Source organism: Mauremys reevesii, linkage group 4, assembly GCF_016161935.1.
Source record: "Mauremys reevesii isolate NIE-2019 linkage group 4, ASM1616193v1, whole genome shotgun sequence".
Classification (NCBI taxonomy): domain Eukaryota; kingdom Metazoa; phylum Chordata; order Testudines; family Geoemydidae; genus Mauremys; species Mauremys reevesii.
Window position 1 is genome coordinate 96,877,102 of NC_052626.1, and position 13,641 is coordinate 96,890,742.

The following is a 13,641-nucleotide window of genomic DNA, read 5'->3' on the forward strand; positions in this document are numbered from 1 at the left end:
CTCTTCATTAGCATAAATATACAGCAGTTTTTGATAGGGACACTCCAGATGATGCCTCCGGGTTTAGATAGTTTATATATAAACCCCATACTACTTTTTGGTATGACTCCGTCTATATGGTCTCACAATCAATAAATACCATCTAGCATGGCAGATTTAAATGACTCAGGTTCTTAAGACTGATGCTTTTAGGTATTAAACCCTTGACTGAAGTTTCCTGGGTGATATTAAATCACAGAGCTTTATTCACCTGAAACGATCTGTGGCCTTCTGAGTTGCATATAAGCTCACGGAAGTCAAGAAGGTTTGCAGATCTGGTTTCAGAACCTGTCTGATTTATTCATTCAGGCTTTGGATGGGGTGCAGAAGCTCTTAGTTGCTGTTTGGAAAAGTGTTTTAACACCCTTGGATGAAAGACACTAGGTAGGTATTCATTAATTAATTAGGTCCAGATTGAGTAATGCATGTTGATTTCAATAGGATTAATTGCAGAATAAGGTGCTACACAAGGGAAGCAAGGACATCAAAAGTGGGTCTTTAATAATTAATCCAGTCATATGATCTTGGGGTGGGGCCCATGCCTTTCTATTTGCTCTGTAAAAAGTGCCTGGCATAGCTATGAACAATGTAAAAACAACTGCTAATTTGTATTATTACTGTGTGGCCAGTCAAAAGTAACGGATTCTTTGGTAAGTCTCTCCTTCCACTTTCCATAACTCTATCAGATATCCAGGTCCTGATTCACCCTTTGGATTGTGTTGGCTGCTGGGTCTCTCATGGATGGGGCTGCAGCAGGGAAAGCTGCCTGCAGCCTTCCCTTGTGCCTGAGGGCCTGAAGCCAGCTATTGGTGCTCCAGAAGTGAGTGGCACTGGCTAAGGTGGGAATGTAGCCACGATAGGGCCCTGGGACATATTACTAATTCAGATCATTCCCCAGGCAGCCTTCACAGGCAGGATTCTTAGAGTCCCAGATGCAACTAAAGCTGCTGTCTCCCATTTGGATCCCACATCAAGGTACCATTGAACACTCTGTTCTCCAATTCCCTTGCCCTGTTATCCTTTCCAGAGAATTTACGCAGCTGTCATACTGGCATCAGTCAATCATCTGTCTCACACAGTCTGTGATGTTCCTTCCATCAGAGCAAGACCAGCTTATATTTAACAATTATATTATTTTTATTCCTGCATTACATAGCACAGATCACAGCCTGCTTGAAATTACAGCCTGCCACTGCCTGATCAGCCCCCTGCAGTCTAGAACCCCACATTCTACAATGGAAGCTGACCTATGCCTCCATTTTCTTTCACAACCGGGACAGCTGTTCTACACACTGTCCAACTTTTTCACTATGCCAGAGAAGTGAATACACACATCTCCAACATATGACAGTATTATGACATCTCTGGCTTCCTTGATGATATCTGAGGGTTCTACTTATTTAGCTATGGCTGGTCCTAAAAAGCAAAGAAAGGAAATGGTAATACACTATGAGGGAAAAGGAAATTGTGATCACAGACTAGGATCAAATATAGAGAGCCAATTTCTTCCCCTCCATTATACCCAGGTACCCCCTTGGCTTTAGTTGGATTGTATAAGCTACTAAGGGCAGAAACTGGTCCTTAACTCTCAAAAACCCTGGCTCTTATAAATGTAGACATTATACAGAAGAGCTACTTACCTGATCAAAAAGACAGAAAAAATTAGCTGTCTTGTGGGATGTGGAAGGAGAGAAAATAAACTGCAAAACTGCAATTATTTCTACCATCTTTCTGAGGAGTGATGACAAGCCTATGGATTCATCTCTGAATAGGTGATACAGCACTTTTATAGCTATGCAGAGACAAGTCTTCAGAGTCATAGTGGGCAAAGAAATACTTTCTTCTGTTGACATGATTTCCAATCCTTGAGAGGCCACAGATGAAGAGGAAGAGGCAAGATGTAACCTTGGAATGTCTCAGGATTTTCCCTACCATCTATTCAGGGGGACCAGTACTAAATAGAGAGAGAAACCCCGATCAGAAGGTTAAACATAAGACTGCAAAGAGGACAGAGAAGAAGCATTACGACAGCAAGAAGAACAGGAGCCAGCCAACCTCCACTTTTCTGAAGCTGGGCTACTGTCTGACCTAATGGCAGCACAAATTCACATGCAATATATTCATATACCTATTCAATATTCATAATCAGTGAATTTGACTTTCTGCCTTCCAGTCACCCAATTATTAACACCTGACAATGGGACTAGGAATTTGTTGCAATGGGGATGTTCTCATGGGCTGTGCCAACACATTTCATCTTACAACTGTCAAGTGTTTAACTCAGAAATAGTATTTGTGTTATGCTGGCTTTTAAACCTGAGTAGAAATCCCTCAGGCACTGTGTATGCTAGCAGTCCCAATGTGAGACAGCAATAGTATTCTTTATTGATTTATAGAGCTCCTTTCCCACCTATCAATGTGCTGACAATATACTACAAAAATAATATAGACCAAAAGATAACCATAAAAACAATCAAGTGAAACTAAAAATAGCTACAGGAAGGGAATGGTTTAACTCAAACCTGAAGCAAAACAAGCAACATAAGGATGGCCAATGGTCCAGCTAGCCCTGTATCCTGTCTTCCAACAGTGGCCAATACCAGGTGTTTCAGAGGGAATTAATAGAACAGGCAATCATAAAGTGATCCATTCCCTATCATCTGGTCCCAGCTTCTGGCAATCAGGGGCTAGGGATACCCAGAGCATGTGGTTCCATCCCTGACCATCTTGGCTAATAGCCGTTAATGGACCCATGAACTTATCTAATTCTTTTTTGAACCCCTTTTTGGCCTTCACAACATCCCCTGGCAATGAGTTCCACAGGTTGACTGTGCATTGTGTGAAGAAATATTTCCTTTTGTTTGTTTTAAACTTGCTGCCTATTAATTTCATTGGGTGACCTCTGGTTTTGTGTTATGTAAAGGAGTAAATAACTTCCTTGTTCACTTTATCCATAGCATTCACAATTTTATAGACCTCTTATCATATTCCTTCTTAGTCTCTTTTCCAAACTGAAAAGTCCCCATCTTTTTAATCTCTCCTCATACAAAAGCTGTTCCTTACCCGTAATCATTTGTGTTGCCCTTCTCTGTATCTTTTCCAATTCTAATACATCTTTTAGGGATGCGGTGACCAGAACTACACACAGTATTCAAGTTGTGGACAAACCATGGATTTATATAGAGGCATTATGATATTTTCTGTCTTATTATCTATCCCTTTCCTAATGGTCCCTAACATTTGGTTAGCTTTTATTTTATTTTATTTTTTTAACTGCTACAGCATATTGAGTGGATGTTTTGAGAGAAGAATCCACGACGACTCCAAGTTCTCTTTCTTGAGTGATAACAGCTAATTTAGATCCCATCATTTTGTATGTAAAATTGGGATTACATTTTCAATGTGCTCTACCTTACATCTATCAACCTTGAATTTCATCTGCCAATTTGCTGCCCAGTCACCCAGTTCTGTGAGGTCCCTTTTGTAACCCTTCACAGTCTGCTTTGGACTTAACTATCTTGAGTAATTTTGTATCATCTGCAAATTTTGCCACCTCACTGTTTACCCCTTTTTCCAGATCATTTATTAATATGTTGAGCAGCGTTAGTTCCAGTATAGATCCCTGGAGGACATGACGATTTACCTCTCTCCATTCTGAAAACTGACCTTTTATTTCTACCCTGTCTTTTACTGATCCATGAGAGGACCTTCCCTCTTACCCATGACTACCTACTGTGCTAATAAGCCTTCAGTAAGGGACATTGTCAAAGGCTTCTGAAAGTCCAAGTACATTATATCCACTGGATCAACCTTGTCCACATTTGTTGTTCCCTCAAAGAATTCTAATAGATTGGTGAGGCATAATTTCCATTTACAAAAACCATGTTGACTCTTCCCCAACAAAATATGTTCATCTGTGTGTCAGATAATTCTGTTCTTTACTATAGTTTCAACCAATTTGCCTGGTACTGAAGTTAGCTTACTGGCCTGTAATTACCAGGATCACCACTGGAGCCTTTTTAAAAAATTGGTGTCACATTATCTATCATCCAGTCATCTGGTACAGAAGCTGATTTAAATGATAGGTTATGTACCACAGTTATGCAACGGTGTATAAATTGCAAGCAGAGGCATAAACACACAAACCTAGTTTCACAAATAGTAGGTGTAACGCATATCCTTCAAGAAAGTATACACAGAGTGAATATCAGCGTAGCCTCTGAGAATGCCTATCTTACTCATAAGCAAGCACTAGTGTGGGCCACAGTTCATATGGCCTGGATATCTGTCTTGAAGCTCCACAAATCTACTCTCTCAATTAAGGATAAATGCTATATTCTTTTTCAAACAAAAAGCCACAGAGTTTTGGCTACATCAATCAACATTAACATCAGGAGCCTTCTCAGAAACCCACACTGCTGGTTTCCAAATTTTGGATGAGAAGAGCCACAGAAAATGATGGATTTTTAAAGTGGATCTGGTGGGAGAAAGGAAAGGGTGTTTGGATCCCAAATTACTTAACATGTGAACAAATTATTTAACTATAACTTTAAATAAAAGATGTATGGCCAGATTGCAGCTGTGCAAGAGTATTGAGAGGATAAAAGGACCACAACAGAAGCCCCAGTGTTCTTCTGAGAGCAGGACTATTCCCTGTAGAGATCCCTGTGGTACGAGCCACCCCAAAGGGGGACATGAAGAGGGCAGATCTATGCACCTACTTCCCCCCCTGCCAACATTTAAATTGGCCAGATCTCCATAAGGATGTGCACACAAAAAACAACTATATGTCATGCAAAGAGTGCCTTCATTTGGCATGTTCCATGGAGCTTCAGAGCAGAACTCGTGCCAAGTGACCAGCTTACACGCCAATTCCTAGCTGTGACATTCATGGGCAAATAGCAATGAGTTCAGATACCAATTGTGTGCAGTCCCATTTCAAAAGACTGTTAGGAGCTACCCTGAGAAGCATCATATGAATTTAGGAAACTGGAGGTTAGTATCCCAACCTGCAGAGAGAAATGGCCAACTTATTTGCACAAAGGAAAATGAGCAATGAGAGAAGTGAAGCAGAAGAGAAGCCTGGACAAACACCGCAAGTTTGCTAGGTATGAATCAGGTGCCTACAGTGGATAGGAGAGAAAGTGATTCAGAGAGAGAGGTTTGGAAAGTGAACCTCTGAGGGGTGGATATTGTAATGATGAACACAGTACAAATAAATTGGATTGACTGACTGACTTGGAGTGTCCAGCAAAGCAGAGTCATGCAATTCCAGCAATGCACAAGCTCATTATTGCCTGAGATTTCTAGCCACAAACGCCTTCGAGACAATAACTGGAGACACTACTGGAATCAGCCATTTCCCAAGATGCCTTCATGCCTCATTGTTGTCATTAGCTAATTAACCCAGTGCTAGTGTTCATGTGTCTTAAATTGTTGCCACTCTTGGGTTGAGAATCAAGCTGTTTGCTACTTTTCTATCCTTGTGCAAATATCCTTTCTGCTGTACTCCTGGCTATTGGGGCCTGTATATAACTCAGCGCGTACATTACTAGGTATACATTCACTTTCAGTTTGACTTGGTGGGCACTGAGGGTTTGGAAAATAGTACCCCGATCCTGCGTGCATACCTGTATGTGGTTACATTGCATGCACATGCAATCTTCACTGTCCCTTATACATCATTGGCAGCTTAAAAAAATCTTTATTTTTGGTTTTAGTTCTGATTTTCTGTCGCAGGTGTGAAGCTGCAATTCTCATCAGAGGCAAACTGAGCTGGATCAGAAGGACGTACTGAACTGGAAGAAGTGGTTTCTTTAACCAAGGAGGAGGTCTCTTAAGAATGGCTTCTAATTTTGTTTGGGTACCATTCATTGCTTCCCTCTGTACTGCACTATAAAATACTCTCACTATAGGAGATTTGTTTAAAGAGATCAACAGAGGGGTTCAGATGAATCAAGGTTTTTAAATGAACAAACATTTTAGTTGTGTATGAACAGCTACTCTACCAGTGACACCAACAATAATTACAGCACCCAATCCAAAAACACATTGGTAGGTTCAAATACATTTTGTCCTTATTAATTAGGCATGCTGAGGTTTCATTTAATGCTTTATTTCACAGATACTTTAACTGCAGTGCAGCTTCATCTCTACTACCATCTCTTTGGATTGAGATTATGATATTTGTTTAATCTATTTACATGAATCTGTAACAAGAACGATGACTGTTAATCAGCTGTGAGGAATGTACCAGATTTAATGTATTAGTTTCTATCTCCATAGATAGAACAGACCATGGTTTCTAATGTTGGCATCCAGGACCTAACCCAGTGCCTGAATGGCTCCCATTGCTTTCAGTGGGCATGGGATCACACCTCTGGTTCTTCGTTACAAGAACTAAACTCCTATCTGTGTAGTTTTATTTTTCCCATTACTGCCGCATGTGTTAAGTATTAATGAATACTTCAAAGTGGTGTGAAAATAAATTATCTCCATTTTACAGGTGGGGAACAGAGGCACAGAGAAATTAAGTGATTTGCCCAAGATCACATAGGAAATCTGTTGCAAACTGCGTCCAGATCTGCTGACACCAAGTCCAGTACTTTAGCCACAGGTCCATCCTTCACCTTCTAGACAAGAATAATGCTAAAGCACATACTGGTGTCATCATTTTGCCAGCTGACAATAGGTTAGAGCCTGGTCTCTCTCACGGATTAGTCATTTAGATATATTAAAGGTTGAACAGATCTCTAGCAAAAATCTATTTTATTTATTTATTTGACAATAAAAACACAGCAGAGATTCAGATAAAGAGACTGCAATAGTTGCCCTAACAACAGCTTGTAAGTATTTTTGTTATGATACACACAATGTCTGTCTTGTCCACAGAGTATCAATGTCTTCTTTTATGTTTGGCTAAGTAAAGGTTTGCTTCATAAAAGTGCAAAGTTCTTCGACTGAGACTCCTGAGCATACATTTTAAATCTGTACAAATAGTTTAAGGAGGATGCCTGTCTCAGTTCAGAACAACAACAGTCCTAATTAATACCTTACGCTTGGATGCTATGGTTCCCCTGCTCCCACACACCGAGAAACACAGAAGAAATGTTCAAAACATGGAATTCAAAAGCTACCAAGATAAAAATAATAGAGGTCAACCTGGTAGCAAAAATCAACCAACCAAAAAAATCCCCTCCCCCCAATCAAAATAAAAAACAAAACAACCCCCCCCCCCCCATTCCATTTCATAGGTACCTTGAGTCTATTCTTATCACACATAGTTTCAATGGTCTATCATTGAGTTCAGAAATATTTCCCTGTCTCCCAGCCCATAAGATCTGAACAAACAGATGATTTAGGTATTTTCATGTTCAGTGGTCATTGTTTGCAATTTGTTTTTGTTTTCCGACAGCCTGTTTCTGTAGCAGCTGATTTGGTTTGAAATAGTTGTTACACTGCTGTCCTGACAATGGCATGTTTCAGTCTCAGGCTGCAGTGATGTGGCCCTGGGAGGTGACATACCCTCAATAATACAACCTAAAAAGGCTGCATACATTAGCACAACATGATCCAAGCTCAGAATGGAGTCAATTGTAACTGCTCGTGGCAAAGTTCAAAGTAGAAATAGGTGGATATATGGATCCTCATGTCAGATTCTAGGCACTGCAGTTTGGGGAATATCAAGAAGCTGGTCGCCTGTTCCCCAGGCATAGGTTACAGTAGCCTTAAGGGTTCCTCTGTTGTGCACCATTTGGCAATGGTCCCTGAGAGGCTATCCACCAGCTAGGGGTAGTCAGAGTATATTGTGCTCTGGTCACACATCCTCTCCATCTCACAACCTCCCATGCCAGGAAGTTTGAGAAGGAGCCAGCTCTGCTACTTTGTGCCTATTGGGGACTCAACAAGGAACCCCCAGCAAATGATTTGTGGCCAGCCCACACTCCTTTAGTGCCCAAGTGCTGCAAAGGGAACTGAATGGAGTAGAGACTCGGCCCCTGAAGTGGAACTCCCTGCCATGGGGACATGGAATGGCGGCTTGGTGCACCATGGGTTTCATGGTTTTTAAAGCCAGAACAGGCCATTAGACCGTCCAGTCTGACCTCTAGAATAACAAAGGTTGTGAAATTTCAACCAGCTGTGGTGTTGCAGTGCCTGGCATTACATGCAGGCAGTGGATATAAATATCCGCTTTGAAACATCTACAAAATACTCTTTACAGTGCTGTGTTTGGAACTGGCTTATGTTCAGCAGAGGTGATTCTGCAAAGTGTTGGAAAAACATAACATGTTTGCCCAAAGCTAGTCTCTGGGAATACTGGCTAGCACATGCCTGGCTGGATATTATTAATCCTTGCAGGGTCCCAAATGCAAGGATTTAGGAATTGTGCTCCTAAGGCTACCCACTTGGCAGGAAGTACATTAGCTCCAATAGATTAGAAAATGCTGCTTATCCAGTCCACTACTTCAGTCTGTTCTGCTTTCTCACACCCCTCTCAGAAGGGCTATAACATTTTCCCACTTAGCTATTAGATGGACCCTAGCCACTAGTTACACACAGCACGGCTCTGACTTTCACATCTGTTATTAATAATAAGTAGCACTATACACTACACAGAAAACCATACTGACAGTTTATTAATTTAGGGCCAACCTTGAGTTCCTTATGCACACAGGCAGTGTCACTGACTGCATTGTGACTCCTTGTAACTAGAAGAGCTGCTGGATTCATTCTTATTTTCCTTTATAGCATCTTTGGCAAACATGATGCTCCATTTCAGCATCAGCTGCCCAGAGAATGAAAAGAGACGTTCACTGGTGGAAATGACCCTAATGAATTACTCCAGAGAGCTGTTTGAGGAAAAAGATATCTAATGCTAAATGTTAGTAATCACAATTCACAGAGAAGCATTTGTAAAGTGCACTTGATGCAGTGAATGGTTAATATAATTAATCCAATATGTATGCATTGTATGACTCAACAGACCCTTCCTTTCTGCCAGCAGCCTAAGTAATGGGCACTGGTGGCTTGATACTGAATTCCTTGCTCTGCTTATACTCAGTCCTTACTCCTTACCCAAAACTCCCAATGACTTGCTAGATTAATTATACCCAAACTCTCTGAATCAAGTGCACTTTACAGATGCTTTCTTGTGAACTGTGATTACAAAATATTTAACATTATCTGCTTTCAACTATTTATCTGAAGTGACGCATTAGGATCAATTAAAGCAATGTGAACACATTTCATTCCATGGGCATTCATTGTTGAATTAGAGCAACGTATTAACCAAAAAAGGGCTAAACTCTGCTTGCCTTATACACTCATTATAGTCCACTGGACTTGACGATTTAGTCCCTAATACAGGTAGATCATGCTAAAGGTCTTTAACTGAGCGCTATAGCTATTCACAATCAATTATCTCTCATAATTGATGTCTTTTAATTGCCTATTAGTTTTGATAAGGTAGTAAATTCCAGATAAATGGTGAATGTAATATTTATGGCATTATACTGAAGAGTTTACATTGTTATACCAATAGAATAAAAACCAGCAGGATCTTATTAAAAGGGATAAGGCAAAGATGCCACATTTATTGTAAATATAATAAAGCAAAAGATAAAAGTAAACAACATTGTTTGACTACTTATTCCTATTACTACTTATTCCTTATACACACACACATATATATGTATATAGATATAGATATTCATTCACACAATCATTCATTCAAGTTCTGTATAGGTGTTAGTTACCAGCCTAGAAGTTGCTCATGCCAAGTTACTGGTCAGGTATCTTGGTCATGAGGATGGAGCCGAGTCTGTGTCAGATGCACCTTATGCTCCTGGAGGTTGGCAGCAGAACCAGAGACTCAAAGTTCTCAGTCTTTGGAGTTCATTCTTATAGGAATTAATTCCTATGTTAGTCTATGGGAGCTGTTTCATTCTACTGTTGCTGACTCAATCAGCAGATGGCACATTCCTGGTGGCTCCACGCTGTCCAAAGTTTGTGTTTCTCATCCTTCCAAGTGTTGGGGTGGATCCCAGTTTACCCTCCAGGGGTTGTCTGGTGTTCCACTTGACACATTCTTCGGCCGATGGATACTCCCTTTCTAGGCTGGCACCTCCCTAACCGTTCATGTACATCAAGCATTCATCAACATACATTCCATATTTTAATTTACTGTCTCCACCACTTTCAGGGTGTGTGTTAATTCATTTGAGACTCTCGGCCCTCTAATCACAGGAGTGGGGGGTCTGTTTCTAGGAGCTGTTGCTGTTACAATGAAGTGAGCGTTTGTTTACATTGTATCAATTGAACAAAGTCAATTAACTTGTTTGTAAGTTTTACAATAGTAATAGAGTATCTTTCACAGGACAGATACAATCAATGTTTTCTGCAGACAGGAGCTTACAAGTTTTAACAGAAGAACTAAAAGATTTTTGTAGTTGGTGAAACTGGGGGGTCACTGTCACTTGGGGGAATCACTGTTAGTACCTTCTTTAATATCCCTACAACATTCACCACAGAATAAAGATGAGGCCACATAGCAATGATTTTTACCTGTGAGTCTAATGATTTTATGGAAGCAATTAGCCAGAAGGAAAAAAAAAAAAAAGCTCTTTGTCCTGGTGCCAAAGTTGAGCCTCAGCTGATACAGAGCAAGTATTATATATGGTTTCCAAAACCTTTGGAAGAGTTTGTCTGAGACCTCCCTGTTTAAGTTTCAGACAGAATCTGTTTTAAACCCAGTATTTTGATTGTGTCTTCAGGGCAGCTTATAAGAGCTGGTTGAAATGTTACTGTTAGAAATATTTTTTTTTTGCAGTTAAAATGCCTTTTCCCATCAAAATGGAAATTTCAGTAGTAAGTGTCCATTTTCAACTACATTTTTCAGGTCTCATTGAAAACTGAAAACCAATTTTTTTCAGTTTTTGGTCATTCAAAATGTCGGGTTTGGGCTTAAAGTTTTCAGACTTTTGAGGGAAACCTGAAAACTTTTGAAGAAACATATTGATGAAAATTTTCGTTTTCGTGAGATATTTTGACAAAAACAAGAAATTTCCTGACTAGCTCTATCATCACCATTCTTGGATGAAGATTAAATATGCAGGATAGCAACTAAATTGGGCATTTTCCATTTTGGAACTAATGTTGTTCTTTCTGTGTTTTAAATGAAGCTGCAACCTGGAGGTTTTTTGTTTAATTTATTGACAACCTCAACTTACATGGGGCCTGAGTTTGCACTCCTTACCCTGTTCAATCAACCGTTTAACTCAGTAGGATTTTGTCCAGAGTAAGTAATGCAGGATCAAGAAGACTATAGTTTTATCCACTATGTGCTGGGTGGGCTTTCTGGTACTCCCTGGAGCCACTTGTTAAAATGTCACCACCAAACTGGAGGAAGCTTGTAGGTGGTTTCCCTGGCTAAGATGGGGTTCTCATGCACCCATAATAATAAAGATCCTGCAAGCTAAATTAGGCAGTTTGGGCCAGATTTTTAGCAGTATTTTAGGGCCTAAAAATGAAAATAGGTGCCTAGTGGAATTTTCAGAAGCACCTAGGTGCCTAATACCCATTCAAATCAATGGGAGTTGGGCTTCTGGGCACTTGCTCTCTGCAAGCCCACACATCTCAGGTACAGAGTTTTATCACAGGCTAAGGAGAGAGTATTTCATGAGACCTACTTTTTGGAATATTAGCAGCACATCACTGTTATCACACCAAAACATCTGTTCATCAACAATATTGCTATTCTGTGAATAATGTTGCTAGTTAAAGGCTGCTATTGAGCCAGCAGATGGAGTACCATACTAGAATTGTGTGAAGTTCTCATATTTTCCTTTCACAAAATATAATTTTGGCCCAGGAGAAATATTTGGCCAAATTCTGATCCTTGTGATACCTTTATGTGAATTCTGAGCATTTTAATGAATTTTTCTCAGCTTTTGAAGAATGGCCTTCAATTTCATAAAATGTTTACTGGTTTTTGTGAAAAACAAAATTATTGGCTACAGTCATTTTCACCAGCATAGCCAACATTTTGGACGTCTATCTTTGGATGTACAGATACTGAACAAATGACTCAAGTCATTACCTTCACTTCCATTAAGATGCTTGGCTTGGTTTCACCTTCCAGGATACCTCGCACATCGATAGCAGAATGCTTTACCTCATCACATCCTTCCTATACATCACACAAGAGAGATTGCGATGAACATCAAATCGTCAACAGTCTATCTAAGACTGGCATGTCTAGCTCAGAGCTTTCATGATACCACTGAGCTTTGGTAAAACCATGTCAGGGCACATCCTGGGACATGCCATTAAATGAATAACAAATAGATACATGGTAGAGAGGGGATCTGTACTGCGTCTGTGGTGCTGAGAGTGTACAACGAAACATTGTCAAGAATTCTCCATGGACTCATAACAATATGTTGTATTTATGTAGCCCAAGGTTCTCACAGATTAATTAAACCTCTTTTGGGATATATAATCTTACTATACCCATTTGGCAGATAGACAGACTGAAGCAGGAAAAGTTAAGGGATTTTCCCCAGGTCCCCATGGAATAGTGAGTCAGGGTGGGATCCATGAAGGGACTTATGCACAGCATTGCAACACCTCATGGCACCTGTTAGGCACCTAGAAAAAATCACAGGAATACCCTTTATCTGCCAAACTGAGTTAGGGATCTAGTCTCCCTAAACAATGAATGAAGAACAATAGGGACCTAAGAATACGATCCACAAAACCCAACATGCTAGCTAGGGAGCTGCCTAAACTAACCAATAGGAGATGCCAATGAGACAGATGTGTCTTAAGCTCAATGCCTCTCATGGACATAGGCGCCTAAGTCCAGTCGCAGGGAGGTGCCTAGCTCTGCTTAGTGATCCATGAATGGGAACCTGCCACCTGGAGTCAGGCAGCTTAGATGCCTAAGCTGTTTCTTGTGGGAATGAGTTAGGCTCCTATCTTGCTCCACACAAAATCTGAGACCTATGCACCTAAGGGTTTTTCTACACTTGAAACACTACAGCGGGGCTGCTGTAGTGCTTCAGTGTAGACACTACCTATGTGGGAGGGGTTTGCCTATTGGTGTAGGTAAGCCACCACCCCGAGAAGAGGTAGCTAGGTCCATGGAAGGCTTCTTCCGTCGACCCAGCACTGTCTACACTAGGGGTTAGGTCGGTTAAACTACTCTTCTGAGGGGGGTGTGGATTTTTCACATCACTGAACGATGTAGCTGGGTCACCCTACGCTTTCAGTGTAGGCCTGCCCTTAGTCTGGAGTTTAGCCACCTGAGTACCTTTGTGGATCCTACCCTCAGTGGCAGAGTCCGTAATAACCAAAGGGAGGATTGTCAAACGCACAGCAGTGTTAGGCACCTAACTGCTATTTGTGCCTTTGAATATCTATGCCAATAATGATTACCACTTTCCCCATATCGTGCTTCAGAGTGCTGTACAAATAATTTATTAACCCTCACAATACCCCAGAGAGGCAGGTAAGTAACTCCTTTATATTAATCTTACAGATGGGTAAAATGAGACACAGAGAAGTTAAGTGACTAGTTCAAACCACTCAGCAAGTTAACAA